This window comes from Centrocercus urophasianus, unplaced genomic scaffold (assembly GCF_019232065.1).
Source record: "Centrocercus urophasianus isolate 14NV4802_14NV808 unplaced genomic scaffold, USGS_Curo_1.0 seq_10, whole genome shotgun sequence".
Taxonomy (NCBI): domain Eukaryota; kingdom Metazoa; phylum Chordata; class Aves; order Galliformes; family Phasianidae; genus Centrocercus; species Centrocercus urophasianus.
This window is the reverse complement of record NW_024884142.1, coordinates 67,799,790-67,820,661: the sequence shown is the minus strand read 5'-3', so window position 1 is coordinate 67,820,661 and position 20,872 is coordinate 67,799,790. Positions and strand designations below refer to the sequence as shown.

The window sequence follows — 20,872 nt, the reverse complement described above, 5'->3', positions numbered from 1 at the left end:
TTTAATTAATTAAGCTGCTTTTGTGATTTGTGAATTAATTTTTACTTATCATTTGCTTATTATATTACTTCTGTTAGTGTGTGAGGCCTAGTAATGAGCAAGCTAGACTTGTTCTCTATGAACAAACTCATTCTCAGGGATGTGGTAGAATACCCGCGACTGAAGGCTTTCAAGATGCAATTACACAGAATGCTAGACAACAACACGAAGGCTCCCTTTTCCCATGAAATGTTGGACTTGATTTGTCCATGGACTTTTGAGATCCCTTTCAACATGGGCTGTTTTATGGTTCTACGATATATTTCCTTTCCATGACTTTAGAGAGCATTTACCGGACCTAATGCAAAGCACAAATTTACCTGGCCCACCAGTCAGCCTCTCACCCTACTGAGAGATTGGTAGGGCACTGGAACAGATTTTCCAGAACAGTGGTCATGGCTCCAAGCTGCCAGAGTTCAAGAAATATTTGGACAATGGTCTCAGCCACAGAGTTGGAATTTTAGTTGGTCCTGTGTGAAGCCAGGAGTTAGGACTGCATGTTCCTTATGGATCCCAGTCAGTTCCAGATAATCTACAGTTCTGTGATCTCCCTTCCAGCCCTACAGTCAGCAAAAGGAGCATCCCTCCAGAGCAATTTCAGAGTACTACAGCTGAGATGCACACGAATGCCAGACTAGGAGCAGAAGAAACACTACCTAACATAGCCAAAGAATCTAAAAGCAGTATGTAAAGCCTTTTTTATTCCTCAGTTTTCCAATTAGTTTTTGGCAAACATACACCATGCTGTTCATGTTGACTGCAAGGACTTTGTCATACCACCCCGTTGTCCCTGCAGCATCCACTGTGGGCCTTGGATGCTTACACTGCATTTGCTTATACAATATTTGTTCTTCCAAACACCTTTCAGGGAGAAACTTGAAACATGAGCTCAAGGTGTAATGTCTGTTTTACCAAGGTCAATAGCAGCAGATTTGCTCACGGAATTGCACTTTCCATTCTCAGGCTCCTGCACTTTGCAGGTATTATCTGAACAATTCCTGTAGAAAAAAGAGAAACCTTCAAAAACCAGAGCTTGGATGTACCTTAAATTTTTGAATTACTGAAAACAAAAACAAATTAGGTCTTGCTTAATTAAGATTACAGTAAATATTGACTACCAGCTATAATGGTTAAAGCGTCAATATGCCTTCATATAGAGAGGCAATTATTTAAATTCCAGGCATTCTCTTTCAGAGAACCTTATTAAAATTACACTCCATCTGTCTAATTGATATTGGAGTAAACAGACATACAGTCCAAAACCTAGTCAGAATTACAATCAAATATTGAGAGTTTAACTTACTGACTTAAATGATGTGTATTGTAAGTGTCTAGGGACAGGAAAGCCTGGGTAAAGGGCTGGATTGACACTGAATTGAAACATGACAATAGATTAAGGGGGTGAAATATTTTCCTTTGAGTAAAAACCTATCCATCTCAGAGACTTCATTTCAATATTCTCTTGTACATACATTTTTAACATATTTCTTAATATTTTATTACTTACCATTATGACGAATCCAAGACATGATCTAAAATTTCACATGGCAGTGTGTATATGTAGATACTTAGCTACCTCTTTGCAAAAAGCCATCCATAGACTCTCAATAAATTATAATCCTCTCTATAAAATATTTAATTATCACATACTAAAATGCTGGTTATGTAAAGTAATGGAAATTCTTACCCGTAATGACATATTTCTTCTAGATGGCATTAGATGCCAGAATACTTTGACTAAACAGGGAAAACTATGAGCCAATGTAGACAGAGAAAAAAAATCAAGATCTTGGAGTGAAATTCTCTTATTTTCCTATGCATCGTTCTTCTCTAAAACAATACTCATATTTGAGCAAATCAGTATCAAGAAGAAAGAGTTCATCTAAATCACATGCTAGATAAAACAAATACATTTTACCACACTCATAATCCAACCCTACTTTTAACAATCCTTGGATGTATTTAAAATCTATATTGAACATGAACATTAGCCTCTAAGAATATTTACAGACAATAACAGACCTCATCAAAACTGTCTTTAAGGAAACTGCTTTACAACAACGTAATCGGTTGATTCTGTTATGAAAAGAAATACATCCTTTGCCTTTTACTGTTTGCCCGCTGAGACAATACACGATCAGTAAAAACTGGGAAACAGTACAAATGTTTTTCAACTACCAAAAAGAACAGAGAGCAGGGACATGGAGCTTTAAAGAAGACACCTGACACTGTTCTCAGTTTCATTTTTCTGCAAGAGGAAAATGGAACGACAAGATGCTGTCAAGCCTTGAAATTGAAAATATTTTTTTTCTGGAAGTTCTATGTAGGGAGAATTAATAGTCTAAAAACAAAACAAAACAAAGCAAAAACCAAACATCAACAAAAAAACCCAAACCCCATCATAAATAAATATTCAACCCATTGCTTTGATTTTCTACCTTCTCAATAAAAAAATTACTTTTTCTTTCTTTTTATCCTTGGGAAGACATTTCATTTTCAGTCAAATTCAAGCAGAACTCCATTTTCGTTTTACTTTTTTTTTTTGACAAATGTGTCTGCAAGCAGATGAACTACACATTGTTATTTATCTAGAGAGAATAATAGTAAAATATTTATCTAGAGAGAAAAATAGTAAAATTTTACATAAAGGTCTAGCAAAGAGCTATTTGGACCCCAGCTCATGTCAGTGTTTACCAGCTATTAGGTCCTCTATCATGCGAGATCTCTGATGTTTATCATTTAAATGTGCTAACACAAGGTTGAAGTTATCTTGAGTGTGGTGGAATCCTATAAGTTTCTGAACAGTTCCTCTGCTGCACACTACTTTTAATAATGTAACTGTGCCATTGGACCCGGGTGTTATAAATGCAGACCAACACATACAACTTTTTGGATGATACAGTCTGGTAGTTTTAAATAGGTGCAATAAGGTGAATTGAACAATGCTAGGAAACATTTAATTAAGGAAAATTCATTGTTTTTTCCCTTAATGATTGAAATATTATTGCTATCTACCGCAACAGAAACAACAGTCCCCAATTGGACAAGTGGTTTTCTTAAAAGCTGGCCAAAGTTAGAGGGAAAAAAGGTGGTAAGTGATATCTATTACCTAATGAATTCTATATAGATATTTGCAAGTTGGAACTACTTAGACTGAAAATTTTTGTACAGAAACTGTGTTAGAATGTTATGCTTTTAATCAAAATGTATTATTTGTTTTCACTAAATTATGGTAATGTTTAAAGTTTCAAAACATTTTAGCTTGGTTTCATCAAGTGAAAATTTAAGTAGTTGGCCAGAAAATACTTTCGGTGTATTTGTTTATTTAATAGGATTGCTGAGTGTGAATTCCTAACTTACCAGATTTAGGAATATCCTTTCATACTGATAATTTGATCAAATTGGGAAAGTATATGAAACCCATTAGTAATTGATTAAGGAACTAATCTATTGCTGAGTGGAGGAAACGTGCTGTGTTTGCCCTCTTTATATTTCTTTAATATAATTGTAAGAAAATGCAATGGTATATTTGAAATGGAATATTTTTACCTTAATGAAACAGCTTGAGACTAAATCAGACAAAAAGGCAAAATGCTTTGTTTCAGTGCTTTGCTGTAAATATTTACATAAATACTGAAAACATTTCATTATTCACTGTTACATATTAAGTAAATCTTTCCATCTGTTTGAAAGTGTGGTTTAATACCCACTAGGTGGCACAACAGATATTCAAAAGCAAAAAGCAGAATCTTGATTGGTCTCTCTTAAAGCCTATATGTCTTATATGTGGAAATCATAGCCAAATAAATTCTATCTACTACCTGATAGGGACAGCACCTAAAAGAAATGCACACAATCCAAGTACTTGACTTAACCAAACTAGCAGCCACATTACCAACAACTATGTTTTGAGTTATAGTCTAGCTTCACTTTTTATTTCTTTCTTCTTTTTTTTTCCCCTAAGATGGACACGTCTGAAATTCTCAGTGGAATTTTGTAACTTAATCAAAATGGCTCACTCCAAACTCTAACCCCTAATATGCATGCTGTGATGAAATTTTAGTCTCTGGGAAAGCAACAATAACAGGCATTGTGGATTTCAGTGAATGTCAGCAATGATTCTTTATTCACAGACAGACAAGCAATATAATAATGCTATCAATGCTATAATCTTTTTTAGGATTTGTGTGCAGTTTTCTTGGTGGTTTGCTTTTCTTTCCAGCTGCAAAGCAAGGGAAATGGAGGCATGCCCAATGAAAATATTTCTGAGAGAGGGAGGACGTGCTAATGATAAATGTATTCTGATTTAATTTATTCTACATAAATGTATTTTGCTAACCCTTGTAGCAGAATTCTCTTCTAAAAACATTTCCTGCTGTACATTTTTTGCTTTAGTATCTGCCTTTTCTTCCTATACTAAGAGCTTAAAGTTTCTGATTTACAGCCTTACAAAAACAGTTATAGTGTAAGGAACACATATGCAAAAACAGTGGTTTTATTCAGCCTGCAGAATGAATCTGTCCCATCACTTAATCACAGTTGCACACTGGAGTTCAGGTTTCTTTAGGAACCTCTTGCCTTACTGTTGTAAGGGTGTGCAAGGCTGAGGAGGGAAAAGGTGGGATTTATAATTAATGTAAGTTATACGTGGAACTCAAGTTTACACCTAATTCTGGTGTAGGGTTTCTACACACTACAGGAGATGCATTTTACACTTGCTGCCAAGACATCTTTCCAGTCTTACTCCAGCTTGTAGTGTTGCAAAGGACTGTTGTGACCCAAGTCCTGGCACATTGCATTGTTGAACCTCATACAGTTGGCCTCAGCCCCCTGGACCATCCTATCCAGACACAGAGCATTCCTACCCTCAAGAGGATGAACAACTACAAAACGGTAATGTAATCAAACTTGCTGAGGGCATGCTCCTCCCATCCAGATCATTGATAAAGATATTAAAGAGAACTGGCCCCAGTACTGAGCACTGGGAAACACCACTTGTTACTAGCCGCACACTGAATTTAGTTCCATTGACCACAGCTCTTTGGGCACAGGTATTCAGCCAGCGTTTTTAGCGTCTTACTTCAAAAGGATAATGTCAAGTTGAAATTAGTACCCCATATCCATTCCCCAAGTTTTGTATTAGCAGTTTTGCAAAAAAACAAACAGTTATAAACTATTGTCTTTGCAAGCATTCATCTGCATGTTTCTAAAATGTTAATCATTCCATCAACAAAAAGATCATTTTTAATTTCAACATGATGTATTCATCTACTACACTACACTATCTAGCTAATATACCCATGGTACTCTGCACTCTCTCCTGATTGCTCTTTCTGAGATTTCATGCACACTGACATGCAAAATAGGTTGAAATGTGGATATGTGAATACGTTAAGTGTAAAGGTTGCTATCTATGTATCAGATAGGTAAATTGAACTAGTTTTTCTGCACTTGCTCTTTCAAGCATAAAAAACTTACTTGTGCTTTGCAAACCCTAAACAGTGTAAGCTAATAATAGTAATAATAATAAACAACAAGTAAAATCAGGAGGTCTAGCTAAAATAAAATGAAATTATTTCTTCCAGCTTTGATGTTTTTTTTCAGATGGTAGATAGAATATGTAACTTCCAGAAAGGAACTGGAATGCCAGAAGAAAGAGAACCTCTACCTAGAAAAACTCTTTCCTTCACTGACAGGTGAAAGGCATTTTAATGTATAAATTAAGAATAGGGATGCACACTGCATGTGGTTTCTTTGAGTCTCATTTACCAATAAAGAAGTATCAGTATTTATTAAGTATTTCCTTCCATTTACCTGCCTGTTATCATCCAGCTGTCCCATTTCTATGCCTCAGTTTGCCAAACTTCCAGGTTGTTGTGGAACTAACTGATCTATTTGTTTTAGAATCAAAAAAGGATTCTCTAATTAGCTACCATTCAGGAGAATATTTTATTTGTTAATTTCTAAAATATTTCTGGAAGCACTATAGCAATATACCTGAGTAAAGATCCATGAATGAGAATCTTTATTTAAGTTGGTGTCTATTGCAATCTGTGGTCAGATTCTTGATGACATACGTGGTCTGGTGATCAACATCAGGGCAAAGGAGAAATAAAAAGCCCAGTTGCTGCTCTTTGTACTCTGCCCTAACATTTCTTTCAAGCTGAAAGGCTTAATGTAAAAGAATCAGTGTAGATTCTGTTACTTTCTCACTTGTGATCTCAGCAACAGCTCCTGGAGAAGTTTTAAAACCATTTAAAATCCATAATTAATTTTAAATCCTTTTTAAATACATTCCTTGCTAGTTGTTTTCCTGTGTTCACAGAGGTGTAGTGTAGTGTAGTAGCGCAGTATTCCCCCTGTGGGTCACGGGATGTTCTCTGAAAAGGAAGATATGTGGCTATGGTTAGTCTAATGGGTGCACGTGCTTGTGAATGCTTAAATGATAAAAGCTTTCAGAGCCTTAAATGAGATTTCACTGTAGAAACGATGACAAACTGGATAAAAGAAACACAGAGTATTCAATACAGTGGAAGGAATGGGAGAATGTAAAATAACCAAATATGTAAAGCACTATAAAAAGATGACTAAGACGCAAACTGATAACTAATTCTGGAAACCTGAAGTCAGGATGGAAAGCAAGGAAAGCATGCAGGCATCTTGTATCTAAACATAGCAACAAAATCACTTGAGGTAAAAGGATATTTCCATTTGTCCTTTTGGAACGGAGCAGCAATTCTCTGTTCTCAGTCCTTCCCATGCTAGTCCTTGTGTCTTTCTCTGTAAGCTGGCAAGGCTAAATTAGAAACTATAGCTACTGCTATGAGAGGAGTTCACGTGTTTGTTCTGGAGTGAAGATGTCAAGAATGCTTGGGTCTTGTAGCTTCAGTTTAGAGAAATAAGCATTCTTGGTAATTTATTATTCAAAATGAAGCAAAAATGAAGAATTGCTTGAGAGCTGCTTGTTCACAGAAAAGATTTTAAGCTACTGAACTTTCCTTTCCAAACATATTCACGATCAAAAACTGAGACCATACTCTGCATAGTCCTGACAAAACAATTATTTTTACCAAGATTAAAATGTCAAAACATATTGAGTTACTAAGTAGCCTTTTCCAATTTTACTAATGTCTATTCAGAGCAGTGAATGTGGTATGGAACAGTTCCATTCCAGAGAGCAAACCTATGAAATCTTCCTTTGATTCTTGCTCCACAGACTGATACATCACCTGCTTTCCTAACACTCACATCAATCCCTTCAGCCTTTGAATTTAAGAACCATATTTTCAGCCACAAATGCTAAATCTTTTCTTTTTATCTCCAAACGAATGTGAGTAGAAGGATAACATTTTGGATGCCAAAATAGTTTACAGGGGCAACTAATATTTTCTAAGCACTTCCAAATAAAATAAAATAAAATAAAGCCCCAGTGCTAACGAATGTAAATTTTAGTTTGTCATTGAACAAAGACAAATTTGAAGAGTAGGAAAGGAAGGAGAAAAGTACTGTTAATAATATCAGATGTTTATAGACAGAGACTAGTGCACACAATTGCTTTGGCATATATTATAAACAAATCAATTTCTCATTTTTCATGTGTGATGGTAGAAGTGCCAGTGGTGACCTTAGCGAGAGGAAGAAAAAGCAGACCGCCCCTCAGACTTTCAGGAAACACACTTTGTATAAAATAAATAAATAAGCAAATAAATCCCTCACCCAGTTGCTTCAGATGTACACCATTTCAGGTGGCAGTTGCTTAGTACAGCAGCGTGAACAGAGCTAAATTGAGAACCAGTTTTCCCAAGAGAGCGTGAGTGAGGAGAAGTCAGGGATTCAGCTTGGTGAACCAAAGCCAGATGACTGCAGAGGAATGCTCAAGCTTCCAGGTTAAGTACTTCTTCCTGTAATTAAGCTGCAGCAGCTCACAGGACCATCAAGACAAGGAAATCCATCATGCTGGCTCTCGACACAGCCATTACATGAAACCTCTCCAAGTTGGTATAATTTCATGAGAGAGAGTGGGGTGGGGAAAACCCAATAAAATAAGAAGACATTAAAAAATACAGATGAGAAAAAGGAAAGCAAATTGTTCCCAGGCCTATCCTCACATCAGTGAACTGTTGTAGCAGAAGAATGGCACAGATAAACAGTGGCCCATCTGATACATTGATTCTCCCCATGATAAAAGCCAACAATGTCGAACCAATTTGTTCTGGTACTGGCCACTCTGGGAGGTTATAGTCACTGAAAGGGAGTGAGTGGCTCCTCGTGCATGTGAGGATGATGCACTGCAAGGATTTATCTGTGCAGGCATGAAATATGGGGGGGGGGAAGAGGGGGGAGGAAGACAAGGGAGGAAACTGAAAGAGGATTGTCTTGCGGCTCTGTACTGAAATATGGTAAGAGGCTGAAGCCCACATCCTGACTGTCCTCTTATCTTTTCTCTTTAAGTGATGTTCATACATTAGTGATGATTAGTCTTTTTCACTCAGTCCAGAAGTGATGTGCAAGGCATATAATGATGTTATTATGAAAGTGACTGAGTGAACTTTGTGTTAACACTTGAATAATTTTGGTCTTGATGAAGTCAAACACACATGCACTGTATGATTATTATCAGCATATTTGATTTAGACAAGAGAGACTGAACCATGCAGGAATATGTATGAACTTCTGCATTTATGCAGTGTTTCTAGCAATGGGTGAATGGGATTTTTTTTAATAATACCTGTAGCTACTGGAATCCTGCATCTTGACTTCTACTCCGTACTTCAGTGTTGTGTTAGCAGACATATAAACAAAATGCAAGACAAGATGGAAGTGTTCCCTGCTCTGAATCCCTGTGCAGTAAAATGCAAAACTGACTGCTTTTCAGGCACATAAAATATACCTGAGTTGTCATACTGAAAACAGGTAAACAACAGAATGCCCTTCTGGTCAACATAAACATTTTCATTTACACATCAAAACTTTTTATGTTATAAATCCCTTATGACTGTACTGACAGTGAGAAATATCACATCAGTGTTCAGTTAAAACAGCATGTATAGTTCACCTCCCTGGAACAAAGCAGTTTTTAGTGCTATAGGTTTTTGTTGGAGAGAACTCTTGACATTTCTTTCCAAAAATGTTAAATAGGCTTTTAAGAGCTCAAAATACTGGAAGAAACTAAATCTTCAGCCAAACAAATTAAAGTGTAAAGTGGGCATCCAAATGTTTTTTCTTAAAGTCTCAACTTCTCTCCAGTATCATTATTTTTCCACTTTAAGTCTGTCCAAATTGTTTCAATAGTGCAAGCTTTCAAAGAAAACATGCTAGGCTAAGTTGACTAATACTAGGGGGATATTTTTTCCTCTTGTGACAGAAGACTAATTCAACTTTGTAACAGTAAGTTAAACTATACCTATGAATAAAAATGCACTGTGACATACTCAGACCAAAGGGACTGAAAGTGGTGGTATGCGAACCACCACCAGCAAACAGCTGGAAACAATGTTTAAGGGTTTTTCGGAGATTAGGTAGCTCAGCAACCCTTTTCTGCTCTTATGTCAATACATAATCACTGGTTGCTTTCTCCCTTAAGAGATAAATACTGACACCAGATGAATTTATGCTTCCTAGGGCAGCAAAGCCTAAACAACATTTCACGGATAATATAGATTTGGCATATTTTTTCATAACAATGCCAGCAACACTAAGAGGAGAGATAAGACACTTCTCTCAATATGATTGTTTTAAAACAGTAATGATCATTACTTCGCAACATTAAAATAAGCATTATTTCATCACTCACTTATACTTTAAAGGTACATTTTGGTCTACATTATGTCAGAACCAGTTATCCTGTGGATCAGACAGCTAGTAGTAACGAACTCCATTATATCAGGTTGGAAATACACTCAGCAGTGGAAAATCTTAGGGGCATCAGCTCAGATATAATCACATTGGAAGATGCTTTTATTATTTACTCTGTATCTACACTGAGTATGAAGCATTTCATTGAATCACTATCACTTTTACAGCTCACAGCAGGCTTCTCTAGATTATTTGCTGTATTGTTAATTTATCATCAAAATGATGCTGAATCTCCCTGCCACTCTCAAAACTGTGTGTCAAAAATAATGTTTCTAATTTAATGATTGGTGAAAAATAAAGTACTATCTGCTACTGAAAAGTACCTATTAACTTTGAATAGATATTTAGCATCCACAGTCTATAGCTTTTTCAAAAATCCTACCCTTAATCATCACCAAACATGGCCCAGTCTAAGAGATTGTGATGATGTGCATTATTACTGAGGCTAATAAATTCATATAGGAATTTCAAAGCATGATCTTGAAGAACATAATATTAACATAATTGTTGACGCTTAATTGTTGCCAGAGAAATATCAAGACTTCCAAAAAGGAAAACGTATCCACAAAGGATCCAAACAACACTCACTCTGCTATGTATTGGTATTTACCTTAGCTTTTGAAATGGAGAATAATGCATAGATCTCACTGTAACCTGTTTTGATCTGAGCCTTCTTTTCCAAATGCCTCTATTTCCCCATCAATACCTCTCATTAAACTTTATTCCTAACTGAGGATGTTTCCAGCTGAAAATGTACCCACAAGGTCAGCATCCTCCAAGATTCAGTTTATTAGTGAATAATAACAAATAAGTTGCAAGTCTCTAGGATATATGTAAAACCTATCAATATACCCACGTTGTCTGTGCTTTCAACTGCAAGAGAAATATTCGACATCAGCTGCAGAATATTAAAAGTCAAAGATGAGTGGTTTGATGGTACTTGTGCATTTCTGCCCTTTATCTGTCCTTCATCATTCATTTACATTTACTCACAGGAAAAAAATTGACTTTTGCTGCCAAGATGCAGGTAAATTGTATCAAGCAAGGGCAAAAACAAAACCAAACGTTCATTAATGTACCACAGGAAACAATTTCTGAAGCACCAAATGTCAGCATATATGAGTTTCTGCTATTCCATTCGCATGGCCTAATTCAGGAGTAATAAAACACATGACTTCTTGCTATATGAAACAGTTTTCAAATTACAGGACCTAGATGAATTAATTTTTCACTAGAGCCTCTCTACCCACCAGTACTTGTTTTTTTTTTTTCATAAAAATGAGAAAAGCTTACCTGAGAACAAGAAAAAACATGTATACACTGAAAAAAATGGCAGTGGAAAATAGTAAATGCTCACAATTACAAAAAACGCCCTTAATTGCAAAGCTCAAGATCTCACATTAAGTTTATTTCAACATATTTTGCAATTCTGACTTCTATTTTTTTTTTCCAATTGAATAATTTAACACATTTATTAAGCCTCTCACTCCTCTTATTTTGTAAAACATAAAGAAGTTCCCAAATAATTCAACAACAAATCCCTCTGCTTCCTTTGAAGTTGTAAAAAATTATTCACATGCCAACACTTTCTCCCCAACAAAAGAGCTATTCAGACATCTTCCACTGTATATGCTAAGGCACCGAGTCTCCTGTGCATGAATGCACACATACAGAAACAGTGCAGCATGGTTAAAGAAATCTGTAGGCTGCAACAGTCTCTGTTCCTAACAGAAGTCACTTTAGTCCCTTATATTTCTAAGTGGGTATAAAATCCAGTTTTCTAAAAGCAATGAGCAAATCCCAAATGAATTATTCTGTAATACTCATACCTTTTGAAGACATTTCCATAAAGTTAATAGGAAACAGCTATTAGCTATTTAATCTTGACCTTTTTCTTCAATCCAGGTAAACATCAAACCTTGCATATCTAGATAAAAATTGATTTGAGAAATGCAAATTGAACAGTTGTATCTTCATAGCTGTTCAGTGATGCCATCACAGCTTATTAGTCACTTGCAGAATCAACAGGACTGATTCTGCTCCCTGTGCTCATGCTCAGTGGCACAGACATGTATAGTGCAAGCAAATTTAGTGGGGAAATTCAGATCACTCCAAACTGTGACAATTTTTTTTTTTTCCTTCAACTAGACTAATAGACTGGCACTTATTGTCTCTATTCTATGGGACTGTAAAATCTCTGACTTCTGGAAACAAATTCTGAAAAAATCAGACTGAATCAAACCAAATCAAATCACCATCCGAATCAGTGCAGTGGAGACAAAATCATAAAACCCTTGAAACTTATGTATCGGGCGTAGTGTATTTTGAAGAGTATTTCTGATGGGAACTGGAGCGCAGATTCGATTATTCCTGCTGTGACCCTCGGATTTTTTGTTGTATCAGTATGGTCTTCATTTAGAAAAGCATTTAAATGTCATCATGCCCCAGTCTTCTCAAATTCAGTTAAATCTGCCATAGATTTAAGATGTATTTAAATCCCTTGTGTTTCTAGAGACTATGTTTCCTGTAGGGACTACACACAGAGACATGAATGAGAAGCCTGAAAAATAAAAGCAACTGAATTTAATGTTAGGCAATTTTAAAACAAACAAACAAAAAATTAGTTTGATGAAGATGCAGCTTTTACACAGGTGCTTCTAAGATCCACAGTGAATAAATTCAGCTGATACTCCATTTTACTGACATCCTTCAGAGTGTGTATTAAAATATTGTGCTAAAATATTGGCAATATATTATATAATGTTCCCCAAGGCAGAGCACTACATATTTATTGTTTCACCATGTACTAATATTTGGATTTTTTCCCTAATTACAGAAACACTCTCTACCCACACACCAAAATGGCAAAACAATTGTGAAATAATAGTATTTATTATTCATAGCATAACATATTTCTACCACCTACTGCACAAATTATCCCAGTTTAATTCATTCATCACTTACATTTTTTTCCTTAAACTTCCTGCAGATCATTTTGCGTAGTTCACTAAGGACTGGAAAATATTACAGGAAAGCATATCTTTTGAAAAGGGATGCTGTGAGTGGCATGGTAGTTTACTCAAAACAGCAAAAGGTGGCAGATCTGGGGAAAAAAATACTGCTGCACCACTGCATAAATCCCAGTGGAGATTTTTAGTCACCTTACCCATCGCATGATTACCAGATAGCAAGACAAGATCTACTGAACAGATTATTCAAAAAATCATATCAAATCAACGATCTTTTTCCTGAATACTACAAAAATGTCTCCCTTGCACTTTCACTAAGTTATCTGAAAGATACTGATCCTATGTCTCCAATGGAATAAACCCCTCGAATTTAGAGGAAATCCAGATGCTTCAAGACTTCAGCACCTGCTACATCTTGGCCATTTCTTTCTCTCTGACTTTCCACCTATTTTTATCAAAGCTTTTTAGAAACTATAGTTGTACCTACAACTATAACTTGGTAACTGATGGCTGAGATTCAAAATGGTGACGCATAACCTGCTGGCTGCACCTGAAGACTGCTCAGTGAATGCAAGTTTGGTTACCAAGTTACAATTAATTAATACTTTATAAGAGAGTAAAGCACACGTGGGTATCTAAAGGCAGTCTGTCAAATGACTTTCCCAGCTGCCGTGTTGTTTCCAGCATCTTTCAGGAAAGAGTTAAGGGAAAAAAAAAAAAAAAAAAAAAAAAAAAAAGACTGTATAAAAGATATAACTTTGAGCAGATAAAGCTTTGAAGAACACTCATTTGATAGACGATTGGTTGAATCTCAGCACAGATCATGGATACAACTGAGCACATAAAAAACCCTAGTTCTGTTCAGAGATACTATCACTTTTCTTTTGGTTAGAATAAAAAGCCAATAGATCAAATTTAAAATGTCTTTTTTGCTTTGGAATCCAAGACAGTTTTCATTTTGACAATGGAGAAAAAAATATTTCAGTGTCAAAATATTCTACTTTAATAACTTTAGACAGTGTTTTATATATTGAAATTTTAAAAATATTAGTAATTAATCATTAGTCTACATTTAAAAAAATTTTCACAGCTAACATTTCCTAAGAATTGGCATATTCATAAAGAACTCTTCTATTTCATGAAAAATGTATCTAGGAGTGGAAAATGCTGTACCAAAAGCTTTCTAGGCAGCTCTATTTATAAGGCTTAGAGATGTTATTTGCTACTCTGCTGAGATGCACAAACAAATCTCTTACATGATGTATAGGAGTAACAATGGGATCCTACTGAGTGTCTGAATTAGTTATGAAGTTATGCTGATTACACACACATGATGTTAGAAACTGCTAACATATGGCATATGGAATTCAAGTACTGTTCTACAACTATAACTTATGCTGATTTGGATTATAACTGAAATCAAAACCGTCAAAATCACCTGGATCCAAATTTTTTTTGAAGTCCCACAGTCTGGAGGATGAATTCATCACATTTTATGAAGCAATAAGTTAAAGTGATAATTTTAGAGCTAATCTTCCATTTCTTCCAAAGGGAAGAAATGTGAGAAAGAAGGGAATGATTCAGTCTGACACCCTGAGGGTCACTCTGCACTGCTGAGGGTCAGCTCAGTCTTTAACAATCAAATTACCTTTTTGCTTCTGAAATTATTATATAACTTTGGAAAAAAATTCTTTATGGGAAAATTGTCAGGGTGTTTAAGCTGGTTTCTCACTCTTGTCTGTTACGTAAGTCGCTATGAAAGCAATGTCACCTGTTTATTTTTCACGGAAACTACAACAGATACAAAGAGCTCAATAACACTATTTGATAGAGAAAATTCTCAGCTACAAAACACTAGTTTTCAACTCAGTCAGCAATATTAGTTGATTCATATAGTGAACTGGTTGACACACTCTTCATTTCATATTATGACAGCCAACTGGAACGTGGCTTGTCTTTCACAATGCTGTTGCTACTGCTGAAGCATACCACCCATCCTTCCCTGTGCTCACATTCACTGTTTGGTCTCCAGAAACATTCAGCAAGCATTGATGAATGTCACCAAGTGACATTTTTTCCACATGGAGGAATTCAGTAACACACCTTGAATTCATATGTACTTCCACATCAGATGCTGTTTTGTCAGACTGCCCCTCTGCTGCTATCCGTCACATAGCTTCAAAATGTAATAGAATATTGGTGGGAAGGTCTAACCTTTATATTGATAGTATATATTTATATTATTTATATTGATAGTATACATCTCCAACAGTCCAATGGCCAACATAATAAAGTAGGAAAATTTACTTTCAGAGCATCCCTCACATATGACAAGTGCTCTGAAGTTCAGAACATCTAGACCAAAAATGCCTCATGTTCAATTTCAAATTATTGACTTCCATAAATGCAGTTTTATGATTTTAGGCTTTACTTTTCTGTGCCTCAGTTAATCATCTGAGGAGGAAAAAATACATTTTTTAATTAAATTTTAGAATGACCTGGTTTGAAAAGGACCTCGAAGATCAACTTTGAGGTCCTTTCTCTAATTGGAAAAACTATTCTGAACTGGTGCTAATTATTTACAAGTCCACAGGGCCTATGTAATTAATTTTTCATTTCCTAAAGTCTCAAAGAGCTTTTACTTTATCTTTCATTTTTTATTTTCTGTAAACACTTCAATCTACTCTAGGCAAATACAAAAAATACTCTTATTGAAAGCCTTGAAAACTTATTCTAAAATCCAACTGGGCTTTTAACAAGCACCACCATAGAAGCCATGGATCACATTTTGCAGCATAGCAAGGCATAATTTAGTTAAGTTTTTGAAGCAGGATAATGCTGCAAATACTATGGAAGATTTTTTCTATTATTATTATTTTTTTATAGAGTATATTCTCTACTGTAGATCACTGCCCAGGTTCTTGAAATCCCCACTCATTCAAACTTTGTCAGCTTGATAGCTCATGGAGTTATAGCTCTGAGTTATATCCAGAAAAACACTTTGATACGTTAAAAAAGTGCAACATTTTTTAAGGAGCTAGGTTAAGTAGCTTCTTAAAAAACAGTGAAAGACAATATTATTATTCAGTAAAACCTATTCTTCTGTCACTTTTCTAGTTTGGCAGTAGATATGTATAAAACAGATCATGAGCTCCAGGCAAGCATCCTTGCCTAGAATAAACATGTTGTCCATTTATGCATTTATATAAAAACTTGGACATGATACTGCTTGCAAACAAATAGGCTTGGGAAACTTATATGTGTATCATAATAGGAATGAATATGGGAGCTATTTCTACCAATCCCACTACAATGTGTAAGTACATCAATTCGACTGCTGGCAAATCCTTCTAAAAGCAGTTTATTGTCAGGGGCAAGTCAGTGAAGAACAGGCATATTAGTTAGGAGTAAAGACTTGCATATGAGAGCATGTGTATACATATACACATACAATTCTTGAATATCTTTATGATTATGAAATAGTTATTAGACTAGAACATGAATGTTACCAATTTTTTATGTTTGGCATCATTTTATTTTATTATTTATATACATCATACCTATTATTTAATTCTTTTTTGTAACCACTTTTTACAATGAATGAATGGGAAAGTAACTAGGAAAAGTAATCAAAGAAATCGCACTACATGTAGTCATCCAACTTCAACTGTTACATAAGAAACACAGTATATGTAGCAATGTGTTTCCATTAGAGCATTTATTAGTTTTATGTGCTTCAAAACTGGAGTTCTAAATTTCTCTAATCTGAAAAAATATAAATGCTCTCCTATATTATGCAGTTAGTCCTCTCCCCTCCCGAGAATGTCAGTTGCAGACAGATTTGTTACTCATGGTTTGAAAATAATTCCAGAGTATTCCCTACCCAAGCACAAGACATGTGGTTCTTAGAAGTAACTTTTCTCAGGCTTTTCTCAGGTTTTTCTTTTCAAGCAATTGGTACCACATTCACTCTCTCAGCACTGATATCACACACATCTGACTCAGAGTAAGCTGTAGCTGGAGTTACATCTCTGCTTAATTAAGGAGGGGGCAGCTTTGTTCTCTTTTGCCTTGAGCATTCAGTTAGTAATATTTTGCTCTGAGTAAGGTTAGTAACAATCCAAACTTGAACGTGGTTATAGCAACTCTGAGGAAGGAATAATTTGTATCCTCAGATTCCTCCTTCACCTGTATGCTTGCAGTTGCTTGAGGAAAACAATTTTTTTGCAACAACTGTACAACACTGAGGAATATCTGCAATCCCATAAAAACTTTGAATAGTTGCCTAATAATAGTTGAATAGTTAGGAGTTGAATTGTGGGATATTTCCCACTATCTTCTTTCATGGACACAGATTTGGCAGATGTTCCAAATGGTAGTGGAGATCACAAGTACAAAATCTAGAATTTTCCTATTCCTTTTATAGAACACCAATCACTAAGGATGTTTTCTGGAAATGAACAAATTAACAAGCAGCAGCAGAAGTACTGAGGTTGGCCTTCACCCTCCTCTTTAACAGTCCTCCTGGTTTGCTGCCTATGCTTCTTTTTCTTCTGCTCTGTATCTCCAATTGAGAACCCCAAGAGCGCTTCAATAGAGTCACTGAAACTTCTCAGATCTTTCCTAACAAAGCAAGTTTACACAAAGTATTCCCTGGCACAAAAAAGAATCATTCATATTTTTCAAGTTACTATTTTTTAAATTACTTTCCTGCTTGCAGTTCCCTTTAACAGACTAAACCGTACAGGTATGTGCATGGTGGTTGTGAAAGTAGAGATGTTTACTGATATCCTATGAAATTTTATGATAAAGTTTGATCAGCAAATAATTTTTACTAAGTGTAAAAATTACCATTTTAGCACCATTTGTGCTAAGTGAAATGTGAGCTCTCTCCCTTCCCACAGAAACTTATCACATTCCAATATTTTATTTTGGCTCACATTTAAAATTGGACTGCAGGCACTTACAGTGCTTTGCAGCAATATTAGACAGCATTCAGCCATAGACTGTCTCTTGAAGTTCCATATTTAATGTCTGGATAGGCTACAGCTGTCTCAGTATTCAGAAGTAAGAAACTTTGAAGACATACCGAGTCCAGCTAAAAACAAAATTAGCTCATACCTTATTGAGTAATATTTTCCTTAGAAATTCCTATTGAATTCTGCAGAAAGTACTCATGAAAATATTTATACTTTATCACTATTTTTCAGAAAAAAATATTTTTCTGAATCTAAATTCACAAGTAACCACAACATGAACCCCGATACTAAGTATTTTACTTAGAAAACTCTTGAATCTAAACAGGTAACTTTGCAAATCCTTAAGACCAGACTGCCAGTGAATTGAGAGCAAAAGCTAAAATGATGGATAAAAAACAGTTGTAAAATCATTCCCTAGGAACACTGCATTGGTTGCCCTCATTTACCACATTTCTGCTTGTTACAGAACTCCTTCTCACTAAGCATCTTTTGCAAAATCCATTGCTGATTATCAGAAAGACTTTCTATGCAAGGACTGGTGCAATCACCTAGGCAAAAAACATCTGCGCAACTGATTTTGACTTAAGTAATGGAATATCACTGATTAATCTGAGACTAAAAGCATAGAATCAGAGTCTGTGTAAGAGAAAATGAATAAGAAAGTAGGAAAAAGAAAGTGAGAAAGTTATTTTTATGCATCGGTATACTTCAAAATCAAATTCATTTCAGATATTAAATACTGAGATTAAGTTGCTAGTTCATAATATAAACCCTGATGCCTGGAAAAGTTATAAAAATGAACTACTTTGGAAGGATGCCTTCATTACTGGATGCATCTTCTTTAATTCTGAATTAATCTTATTTTGGTAGTTCTTTTTAACAGGTGAGCTGAAAACTCAAAAAGTAAGTATAGATTTCAGGCTTAGGGTTTCATAATTGATTCTGCAGCAGTTGATATTTTTAACACTATAAGCCTGCTTGGGAGCTCACAGCAATAACAACAGTACCTGTTGCAACAAAGGGAGAAAACACTCTCAAGGTTCTGAAGTTTTGCCATAGAAAGAAAACAAAACAAATTTACATGATTTAGAGATTTTTTTTTGGTAATACAAGTATGGTTTTATCCTTAAGTTATAAATGAATTCCAGTTAACCTTAGACATCTTCATGACACAGTTTTATATGCAGTCGTGTGGTACTGAAGGCTGAAAAATCCATCAGTGTACCACAGTTCAATACCGAGCTTTGTTCCTGCCAACTTGATCTGCACAAGGTACTTACAAACTAACATAAGATCAAAGAAAGAAAAAATAACAGAGAAGTATGACGAACAGGAGTCCTTGAGTTATGAGATTGAGAAAACATTCTCTAAGCGAAATGACAAGTACAGGAAAACCACTTAAGATATTCAAGTACACCAAAACATTTTGGAAATCTTAGCAGAATCCATGAAATAATATTACTCACACAGGTTCAGTGAAATTATTCTCAGGAACAAGTACAAGAGTCTTAGGAATAATGCACAGGCTGTCAGCATGAGCAAAAATATCTCAATGTTGCCCCAAGAAAAGGAGAACTATACATAGTGTTATAAAAAGCATTCATTATTTTATATGAGCAAGAGAGTAGATGTCCTAGCAGCACAAAACAAAAGCCTTCAGAACACAGCTGAATTTTTGAAAGAAATTCTTAAAATGCTGAACAGTAAACTGGCAAAGTAAGAAGGAAAGTACTGTAAGGAAGAAAATGATCAACAAGGAGACAGACTAGAGGGTCCCACAGGTTTTAGCTGTCTGGCTTTTATAAGTCTATGAAAATGTATAGGATTTTAATTTAGCTTGAGAGAAGTTTTTTGGAGTCTAAATATTTCATGATGGAAGAATTCAGTACTAGAGAAATCAAAGACTTTCATTGTCTGCTACTAGGGAGTATGAGAATATTACCTTTCCAGGTCAAATATTATATATGTCAGGAACAACAGAAACAGAAAAAGCTCACTTCACAACATTCATACCTGAAACTCCACAAAAATGTGACTACAGGTTTTAATTTGCCATTATTTGAATGTCTCTTATCTACTATAGTAACAAAAAAGAATTACAGCATCTTTTGACTACATGAATCACACTTTTGTGCGTTGTTGCGCTTGTAGGATCTTGCCAGTGCTCAGCTCCAATGAAACATACTTTTTTTCCTCTATTTTTTGGGAGTCAAGTATGGTTTGCTTCCCTTCACGCAAAAAGTTCTAATAGCAATAATTTGAGTAATTGCTCTCACAGTGATGACTTAATGTTCATGGACCCCAGCCAACATAAAAATTCCTGTTGCTTAGAAAACTACAGATGCAGCTTTTTCAATGCAATGGCCAGGTGGAAACACGCAGCTCTTCAGAAATAAGAGATCAATGATGTCTATTAAGAGAACTGAAGCACTTCTGAGTAAGGAATAGTGACAATTAGGTGCTATTATTTTCAACCGTGTCTACTGATGCTTAATGAACTCATAAGTCCATGCTCCATCAATTTATTTATTCTGAGCCTGCCCTGTTCTCTCACATGGAGTTGAGAAAGAAAGCTGTGTGTCAAACCACAGAAAAGAAATCTCAAAAAAAAAAAAAAAAAAAAAAAAAAGATTATTTGACTGGCAGAAATAGGAAGTTATTGAAAACCTGTCTCTGCCACAGCTTGATAACCAGGAGAGTGGGAGGTGAAGATGTTAGCTCAGCAGGACAGAGGTGCTATTCATCTTGCTTAGGTGAAACAAAAAAGCGTGAACTGAAGAGTCATACCACTGCAGGGGGTCACACTCCTGCTGTTTGAACACACATCTGTGACTGTATGACTGGTTGGTGAACAGGCTCTCCATAAGTTCAGTCAAATTGGAACTTACATGTAAAAGTTGTAAACCTGCACAGGTGTTCTTACTTTTAGATTTAGTAATTAAAATTTCTTTGTGTTCTATTTCCTGAGATCATTTTTGGAGAGCAGTTATTAAAATAACTGTGCAAATTCAATGAAGAAAGAAATGCTTC

The 20,872-nt window shown here is 35.4% G+C and overlaps 1 protein-coding gene across 4 annotated transcripts in view; it reads right to left on the bottom strand.

The window, feature by feature from the left end:
* The window catches only part of CHRM3 (cholinergic receptor muscarinic 3), a 255,730-nt gene that overhangs the window by 8,495 nt on the left and 226,363 nt on the right, over positions 1 to 20,872 (bottom strand). The window contains exon 1 of one of the 4 annotated variants that reach the window (XM_042820014.1): positions 952 to 989. The exons of the other annotated variants lie outside the window; for them this stretch is intronic. The gene's annotated coding sequence lies outside the window, so the exon portion shown is untranslated. Of the gene's footprint in view, positions 1 to 951; positions 990 to 20,872 lie in introns of those variants that run through there. 4 annotated transcript variants of the gene reach the window in all.